Genomic DNA, 10,625 nt, shown 5'->3' with positions numbered 1-10,625 from the left:
CGTGCTCCTTTCCCGAACAGGGGCTGGTGATCGAACCTACTACTGCAACTGCTTCTACTAAATACATGGTCTAAATATGGTCGGGTTTACTGACCAAGGTAATTAAATAGAACTCCCTGCTCGCTTTAATTAGAGAATAACCAGAACATACCAACGGGATTAAGACAAATGAACGATAATGAAACAAATATAATTTGTAAACGAAATTTAACCATAACTTAACTTGCGAAAAGACTGCCGAAAAATGAGGAGTATCTTAGGAATAGTAGTCAATTCAATTTATTTACACTTTTTTAGTTACATAAATTTCACTTACTTAACAAAAATACAAAATCAGAAAAATATAAGAATGCAAAATGTGTGCAGTGGCCAAAGGAGCAAAAGCTACCACAGTAAAGTTAATTGAGGATGTACCTTTTACTAACCGAATTCGAGGGCCGCACTGCAAGTTACGGACCGAGTTTTTCCCCATCGATTTATGGCCCAAGCGCGAAGCGCGCGGGCCATAAATCGAAGGAGAACACAGGGATCCGTAACTTACAGTACGAACCGAGAAGACGAGGTTAGTAAGATTTATTATATCTCTACTGTGTGCCTGACGGGTTCGGGAACGATTTCTATTCACGCGGAAAGGCTTCAAATTTCTGACGCACCTCGAAAGCAAAACGACTCAATTTGAAATCGTTATTAAATGACTCTTAAGTCGTTAGTAGGTTTTAATACACAATTTTAGAAGTAAAAGAAAGTTTTAAACTTTTATTTGCTCAAAAAGTTAATAACACTTGGTGATAAATCACAAAACATTTTGGTAACATAAACAGCTTAAAATTTTAAGCGGCCGTACAGGAGAATACGGCCCGCTAAATTGACCAATCACAGCGCGCATACTAATTGACAGATATAATAATAGACAATCCACACTCAGCCATCAGACAGTAAAACCCCATCTAGGGCTTCCGATTTACTTACTGTTGTCAACATCACGATTACTATTATTATTATTATTCAAAAAACATATTTTTTCTTTTTAGCTTTAGTTTATGTCAGTTCAGAAACTTTTTTTTTAAGCTTCCCTGAATTTATACGTCGATTGTTGTAAAAGCTAAACAGTGGTTTTAAAATTGGGCTTTTGTACATTACGCCATTATCCAGCGTGCGTTTTGTCTTGAAAATCAAATGATGCAAATCTTCAGCTTCATAAAAATTGTCCGGTGAATTATTTACAATTCAAAAAGAGCAAGACTTAAAGGATTTTTCTGGGCAGATATTAAAGGTCTCATAACTTAAGTTTGTGCATATAATTTCCTTCTTCGTGGCTTGCTATACACGACATTTGACAAGAACAAGAGTTAAACGATTTTTTCTACGCAGAAGTGTCTAAAAACTTTAGTTTGTGCATATATCTCCTTTTTCGCGACATGGTATACACGATGCTTTTTTTCTCGGTCAGTTTCCAGCGCAGAAGGGCAATTTGGTAATAGCTCACCCTCCCCACCCAAAAATATGATGGTCAATCCCAGGAGCCCATTACCCGGAGCCTCCATCTCCTATACTGATCCTGTGAGTCAACCCTTTTCCATATCTTTCTATTTTTAGAACTCTTGTAGGAGTCTTCACTTGACCCCTTTTCAATACCAAATGATACCCGAGCTAAGACCATTCTTTGTTACTACGAAGATTGAGATCCCAATTTTGTCCTCCATTTTACATTTTCCATCTGCAAAACAAGTAAGATATTTCGTGGGAAACCAAGAGACCGTTGCGCTAATTACAGTTTTAAAAATAGAATGGTACGGAAAACGGTTGACTCTGTGTTATAGTACGCCTGGAGGCTCCGGGTGATGGACTCTTGTCAATCCGTAATGTAAAAGTTTATCATTAAATGTCCGTTCTCAAAATGTTTCTCACAATGTGTTTGTCTGTAGAGGTCGCACATCCATCAGTCGAACCTGTCGAGCTCCCTCAATCTCGTCATCTGACTTGGCCGTTTGGAACTGGACCTTGTGTAGGCCGCATGCGCATGTCTTCAAAACATAGTGCGTTGCTCGCCGCAGAAACCGCCGGCCGAAATTTGCGTCACACAAAGAGAAAAGTGGAGAGATAGAGGATGGAAGGAAAATTAGCCAGTGAATGAAGAAGCGTAATTCTTGCGGGTTTTCCACTGAGGACAGCTGTAACGCAACTGCAGCGTAGAGAGGAAGCCAGCACAGTCCAGTCACGCAAGATTTCAGCAACAACAAACGTGACAGAGAGCGCTGACGTTGGAGGTCTTTGAAATGAGGCAGGATTCTAGGGTTCCTGAACACTCTCCTTCCAACTGGGAGGATGGGGAAGTCGAACGGAATCCCAGAAGAGATAACAAAAGGCTCCTGAGGACTAGAGGCACTTCTGGGTTTCCTTTCGGCGTTCTTTTGCATGGTGGCGACAGGGTATGTCAAATCACTCGTTTTTCTTCCAACATCTTCACCCGCCCCTCTTCTCGGGAACGACAAAAGCGCGACGTTTAAGAGCGCTTGCCGGAGTGATACCGCTGCGAGAGATTGCTGCGAAGCTTTCCTGGACACGAGTGGGCTGGCGGTAACGGACAACATACCGGAACGCCAACCACTTGACCTTCTGGAAACGTTTGACCGGTTGGACCTGCTGGTCGCGTGTGACTGGTTTGAGCTGCTGACAGACGCCAGTGTGGTCATTTCGGGATCGTTTATCTTCATTTCATATTTATGTCTTTCCCAGAACATCTGCACTGGATACAGTCGACATTGCTTCCGCATTGCTCTGGTAGCAAGGAAGATGGTGATGGAAATAAAAATGAATGAAGACGCGAGATAGAAGACAGAACTTTTTGACACGATTTGAACATGGATAAGTAAGTTGCAGGACGGTACCAAATGCAGGTCGTTAAAAACGCTCCATCCCAGAAGAATATCAACGACCACCAGCAACCCTGTTAACAAACGCATAGCATTGACACCACATCCTCTTCTTTTGCTACGGCGTTTTTCAGGAAAAGAAACACCGTGTTGTGCTTTTTGGCAACACACAGCAAAAAAGAAAAGAACTAGAAAGCAAGTGATTAGTGCCCAGGAACTTAAAAAGCTCAAGCTCTGACAGAGTGTCTTGTTATGTTCCAACCAGGTTGCACCTATGACAATAGTTAGCAACATGAGCCCTGGACCAAGCAGCGTTACTGTGAAGTCAAGTACAGCCAGAGCTGTTATGTGAGGGCATCTGAGGGTTGTACGATAAAAAACAAAGGGGATGGCAAGATTTCCACACACGCCAAACAACGCCAGCACAATGGTGAGTAGCAGTTGAAGAGTACTGGAAACAACTAACATGATTGGAGGGGTAAGCAGTCACGTGACGCGCCAGTCAAATTCCAAGGTACAGGAGCTTCAGGGGATTCTAAGAAATGAAGAAAAAAATGGTAATTGACAAAAATGAAAAAACAAAAACAAAAAAAAAACTGAAAAGTATAGCTAAACAAAATTTCTTAGCCCGAAAATACGAATAAGCAAATCAATAGCATATTTTACTGAGGCGATGTCCTTTGATATCAAGTCCCTGAACTGATTTTGATACTATATCGCGGAATTTTAGCCGAATCTGGTTATACCAAATACCTAATTGTAACTCTTCGATACGCTTTGACGGCACATCTGGCTTGTTCAGTTTGTTGTTTTGGTTCCACTGTTTCCAGCCCAAAATACGAACCATGGCCCGCAAAATTTGCTTGTTATGTAATAATAACCGGGCCGTGCAATCCAGGGAGTAGTCGGGCAAAATGGAGCCAATTAAAAATTATTGAACTCGGTTTTCGCAAAATATCGTGATTTCCAGAGGCGAGCAGATCAATGATCTGCGAGAGACACTGACAAATCACGATATTTTGCGAAAACCGAGTCCAATAATTGTTTTATCATGCGATCACCAAATTTGTTTTCATATATTTTAATCACTCTCTGACAGCTAAGGTAAGAGATCTGCCCTTTTTCACCCGAGAGCACGGTTACAATTACGCACGAGCACAGTATCATTTGCAGCAAAACATATTTAGACAGTATTACGCATGAGCAGACCATTATTCGTAGGCAGTTGTTTGGAGGTCACGTGGTGGGCTCTGCGACAATGAAAAGGAAGGGAAAAAATACATCGAATAACACTATTTTTTAAGTGTTGATAGCGCCCGTGTGAAAAGACCTTATGTAAAATGTAATTGTAAACGTAAATATAATTTGTTTACCCACCGCTAATTTTTTGGCAAATGGCCTCGTCTCTTTCCTTTGAATTTTTCTCTCTGTGGCTAATGTAGTTGAAAATACAATATATATCATGAATAGCAATTTATCGGGAATTTGTTCTGATTTTTATTGTATGTTTGGTTATGTCTAGAATTTCTCGTTAAATTATCGGGCCCCGTCGAAACTACGCCGGAAGAATTTGAAAACGGGGATTTCATTCAAAAAACGCATCAAACGGTTTTCGGTCCACACTACGTTGGAGGAACAACAATTATTGGCCATTTTGGATTTCCGTTTGAGGAAAACTCGGTCAGGGAAATCACACGATTACTGGGACACAATTAATTTTTTGAAAGGCTCCGTTTTCAAAATGCTCTCCGTCCACACGAACTGACGAAAAGCTGGAGTTTTCAAATTCCTCCGATTTGAAGAGCGTTTTCGAAAAGCTCTGTTTTCGTGACGGATTAGTGTGGACGGTAGGCCTGACCGTAGAAATAAACCGTTTCCAAATTCCTCCGGCGTAGTGTTGATGGGGCCTGAATCACCCAACGTTCAACAAACGTAGTCATTTCACAGTAGACAGGCATCATCGACGTGCGGTTACGTAGGCATTTAAGTGAGGTAAGGCAAGGATCTGCTACATTCAATCCTACTCTAGGGGTTACGTCAACCTATTTTAACTTACGATTCTGAACGTTTCGTCTTTTTGGGTAATTTCGTTTTTCATCTTCACTTTCTGTCAGTTTGTCGATTGTCCCAAACCAACAAAACCCTATATTTTCGTGAACTATGCATTGGAAATTTAGCTGGAGGAAGGCTAACCGATTGCTACCCTCTAACAAAATTTGACGTTATCCACCATCCTTTGGGTAATATGAAATCGAATTGTAAAAAGTCTTACCTTTTTCACCACTCGATGTAATTTTCTTGCTCAAAGCGAAGGGAAATCGATGCGAGCTGTTTTTATGCGTAGAATACCATAGATCAGTTATATCGCTAGTTGAAAAATTTCCTTCAGCGTTGAATTCAACACTGCAACAGTAAAAGTGGCGTCGAGATTAAATAGGCCTCGAAAACTATAATTACCAAAACAGGTCTAATTTACGGCCTGAAAAAATTAATTGACCACGTTAATTTAACCAAATTATCTCTTGCTAATTGCCACAATGCTAATTAGTCCCTACTGACGTTAAAGCGGGATTTACGTAGCGAAGAAAATTAAACAAAATTAATTCTGGCATCTGTACAGCAAATGCCGTCACTCTCCAAACGGCTTGTATTTCATGTTTTGCGATTATGTGGCGAAGTCTTGTTTGTAAAATTCAAAGGAAATGGCGAAACCGGCAAAGCTGTTAAATGTTTAAAGCCCCGGCCAAACGATCGCAACATTTCAACGCAACATCTCGCAACATTGTTGGGCGCAACATGTTGCGTGCGTTTGGCAACACTGTTGAGAAGCGCTGCGACATGGTGGGTGTTGTTGGCTTAAAAAACACTTAACTTAAACTGTTGCATGACTTTTGACAGTTATGCGCGAAAACTACTGATTGATAAGAGTTGTTTTCTTCGATGTGCTAATTAGAAAACTAGGAGCGCAAATGAAGTAATTACCAGTAAAGAATAAATGACTAAAACGACTTAGTGATTACTTACCTAATTACGGTTTTCAATTGAGTATCGCCTTAAAACCAAAACCAAAGTAATCACTCTAGCCAATCACAAAGGACACAGACAATCCAACGAACCAATCAAAACTCGAAGTAATTACATGTAGCTGACGCGAAGCGCGGGAAAACGTGTGTGAGTGGGTCACGATTGGTTTTGGTTTTACTTCTGATTGGATGAAAAAGTGGCGCGAGTTTCCTAAGACAATCGTGCAGCGTAGTGATGCAAAACCAATTAATTTTGGACTCTCAAATGAGAACCGCACTAACGATGTTGTGGTTTGCCAATTATCAAGAATTTCAATCGTGAGAATGTCCACCGTATTTCAGTTAATTGACCAATTACAATAACGCTGCATAATTATGCCCATTTAAACTGGTAGAAGGTAATTCATTCATTCAATTATTAAAACAAGAGACGAATTACTGCTTAACCTTAATGACCTGATTTTCAAGGTTTTTAGAATTCCAGTTACAGTTCAAGCAATTAACCAAATTCCAGGAACTAATTCACGACCCAAATTGAGTATTACAAACTAATTATTGACATGATTTAAAACAAATTTCTAGTCAGCACCTGGTCAACAAATCATGATAAATAGCAGTTCTCTAGATTCGTCTCTACTTATTTGTTCTGTTTGTTTATTCAAGATAATACGAAAAATGACCAGTAAATTTGAGCTAATTATCGTTAGTAAAGTAAGACATTAATATTAATTGTATTGAGCTTGAAGTACGATTTAAAGTTTCACTAGTTTGGACGCTTTTGCAAATACACTGTACTGAGTTCCATACTTTCGTCATAGATCCTTTGCATAAAAAGCGCCTAAATTTGAATAACAACACTTTATACATCCTTAGCCTCGTATTCATGTTTCCAGGCAAAGGATTTTTTACATGAATGTGAGGCTTAGGGTGTATAAGTGTTGTTATTCAAATATTGGCGCCATTTATGCAAAGTGTCTATGGCTTTCGTTATCACGTGGCGCTATCCTCAGTCCTCCTCTCGCCTACAGTCGAACCTCCCGTAAGCGACCACTCAAAATGTCACGCTTTGGTGGTCACTTACGGGAGGTGGTCGTTTACGAGAGCTTAGACCATATTGGGTCAAAATTTTGCCTCATTAGCATATGTGACCTCTTACGTAAGAACGTTCCTTACAGTATCCGTTCGAATAGCTGAACGCACGGCAAGTGAGCTAGCCTGCGAACAGGCTCCCAGCGAGGGCGGAAAAAACATCCGGCGGGGGCGAAAAAAAAATACGGCCAGCGAAGCGAGCCGTTAAGTGCGAAAAACAGAATTCCGCGAATTGCGCACCCCTCGTCACAATGCCGCCCTCGGCTCTCCCTGCTCGCCCTAGACTAGCTCGCACTAAACCCATTAACCCAACCGGGAGCCTGTTTGCAGGCTACAAATGAACGGATACTTTGAATAACGATAGTCAATTTACTTGTTCCAAGATATCCTAAGACCACTTGGTTTTGCATGAGTTGATAACCACTGAATATAATGAGTAATGACTCTAGAAACGATTGAATGAAATGCAAACTCTGAAGGTAAATGTGAAGGATAAATGAGACGTGGGCTGTGTAGGAGTATGTGTTGAACATTAATACGATGAAAACTGTGTAGGTATATCTGAAGGGTAAATGAGATGTAGGCTGTGTAGGTGTATGTGGGGGATTGATTAGATGAAGGCTGTGTAGGTATATGTGGGGGATTAATGAGATGTATTGCTGTGTAGGTATATGTAGGGGATTAATGAGATGTAGGCTGTGTAGGTATATGTAGGGGATTAATGAGATGTAGGCTGTGTAGGTCTATGTAGGGGATTAATGAGATGTAGGCTATGTAGGTATATGTGAAGGATTAATGAGATGCATGCTGTGTAGGCATATGTAGGGGATTAATGATATGTAGGCTGTGTAGGTATATGTGGATGATTAATGAGATGTAGGCTGTGTAGGCATATGTGGGGGATTAATGAGATGTAGGCTGTGTAGGTATATGTAGGGGATTAATGAGATGTAGGCTGTTTAATGAGATGTAGGCTGTGTAGGTATACGTGGGGGATTATTGAGATGTAAGCTGTGTAGGTATATGCAGGGGATTAATGAGATGTAGGCTGTTTAATGAGCTGTAGGTTGTGTAGGTATATGTGGGGGATTAATGAGATGTAGGCTGTGACGGGATATTCAGGGGGGCGGCTGAGGAAGAATACTTGATTATATATCCAGGTCGATACACTTGTTTAACGTGGGGTTTGTCATCCTAAGTGGCCGCTATGTGCTTTGCTCTTGTTTTATCCCAAGACTAGTCGAACGCGGATGAGAGTATCGTGTAAAAAACCGTAAAAAATCACGTAAATTGCAGCTCTTTTTTTGTATTTTCAGCGATTAAGTTGTCAAGCGTTTCGGTAGGAAGTTTTTCCCTCCTGCTGAAACAATCTTGTTTACGTTACTTCGCCGATGCAATACCTTTTCATCTTCCCCATTACTACACGGCAATCGTTTGCATCTGCTTCTTCAGTATAGCTTAAGGCTTTTATCACTGAAAGGCCATCGTCATCAATAACGTCCTTGAACATGGCGAGTTGTTACTCGGGGCTTTCCCTCTCCAAACCAAGTAATTATTACGGTATTTCTCTTTCCATAGCTTCCATTTCTCGGGGATCTCGCTACTTAATTGACCTCATATGTAAATGTTGCGGAGACAATGATATCTGGTGGAATAACATTGAAAATTGTCATGCTTACGGCGGCAAGGCACCGGAAGTTGTCTTCGCTCGTAGACGGTAGACGTTGTCAATGAATTTGAACTACCCTTTCGCTGCAACGTGTAATATTAGATGGCAGAGAGAACCTTAAACGAACGTCATCAATCAGGGCTTAATCCGGCTACTGTAACTCAAGTACGCGTATATTATATAACTGCATGTATAGCATAAATCACATAGCCGTTACAGAACACAGCGCGCATATAAAGAATGTTTGGTAAATTAGCATATTATAGCTTTAAATAAAGGTATGTCCGCCATTTTGAAAAATCAAATTCAGCCGGTCTCAGAAACTCGTCTGTCCAAACTGACGTCAATGCTTTCTCATTGGCTCACAGCCAAGCCTTTTGTTCTTTCGCTTTATAAGTGCGACACCACCCGGATGGTTGGGCGCAAGTAATGAGATGTAGGTTGTGTAGTTGTGTGTAAGGGATTAATGAGATGTAGGCTTTGTAGCTATATGTAGGGGATTAATGAAATGTAGGATGTGTAGGTATATGTGGGGAAGTAATGAGATGGTTGAGCGGCTAGTTAACTCCACCGCAATACACACATCTCTCTTAATCTCTCTTAAAACAATACCTCCTGGAGTATACTTGAGTATTCTTCCCAATTTCAACTCCCAATATCCCCTCACAGCCTGCATTTCATTAATCCCCTACATATACCTACACAGCCTACATCTCATTAATCCCCTACATATACCTGCATAGCCTACAGCTCATTACTCCCTTCCATATACCTACATATCCTACATCTCATTAATCCCCTACACGTACCTACACAGCCTACATCTCATTAATCCCCCTCATATACCTACACAGCCTACATCTCATTAATCCCCCTCATATACCTACAGAGCTTACATCTCATTAATCCCCCTCATATACCTACAGAGCCTACATCTCATTAATCCCCCACATATACCTACACAGCCTACATCTCATTAATCCCCCTCATATACCTACAGAGCCTACATCTCATTAATCCCCCTCATATACCTACAGAGCCTACATCTCATTAATTCCCCTCATGTACCTACAGAGCCTACATCTCATTAATCCCCCTCATATACCTACCGTGCCTACATCTCATTAATCCCTCTCATATACCTACAGAGCCTATATCTCATTAATCCCCCACGTTTACCTACACAGCTTACATCTCATTAATTCTCGACATATACCACTCAGCCTGCTTCTCATTAATCTCCCACGTACACACAGCTTACATCTCATTAATGCCCCACATATACCTACACAGCTACATCTCAATAATCTTTCAAGTATACCTACACAGCATACATCTTATTAATCCCCCATGCACATATACCTACACAGCTTACATCTCATTAATTCTCGACATATACCAACTCAGCCTGCTTCTCATTAATCTCCCACATACACCTACTCAGCTTACATCTCATTAATGCCCCACATATACTTACACAGCTACATCTCAATAATCTTTCACGTATACCTACACAGCATACATCTTATTAATCCCCCATGCACATATACCTACACAGGTTATATCTCACTGATCTTCCACATATATCTACACAACCTACATCTCATTAATCCTCCACATATACTACACAGCCTACATCTCATTAATCCCTACATATACCTACACAGCCTACATCTCATTAATCCCTACATATACCTACACAGCCAACATCTCAATAATCTTCCACATATACCTACACAACCTACATATCATTAATCCCCCACATATACCTACTCAGATTACGTCTCATTAATCCTCCAATTATACCTACACAGCCTACATCTCAATAATCTTCCACATATATCTACACAGTATTCATATCATTAATTCCCCACATATACCTACACAGCTCTCATCGTATTTATAATTCCCAACACATACCCCTACACAGCCCACATCTCATTAATTCCTCACATTTACCTTCACAGTTTG

Source organism: Orbicella faveolata, unplaced genomic scaffold (genome assembly GCF_042242905.1).
Source record: "Orbicella faveolata isolate gen_17 unplaced genomic scaffold, um_ofav_v1 contig_35, whole genome shotgun sequence".
In the NCBI taxonomy this organism is placed as follows: domain Eukaryota; kingdom Metazoa; phylum Cnidaria; class Anthozoa; order Scleractinia; family Merulinidae; genus Orbicella; species Orbicella faveolata.
This window is presented reverse-complemented; position numbering follows the sequence as displayed.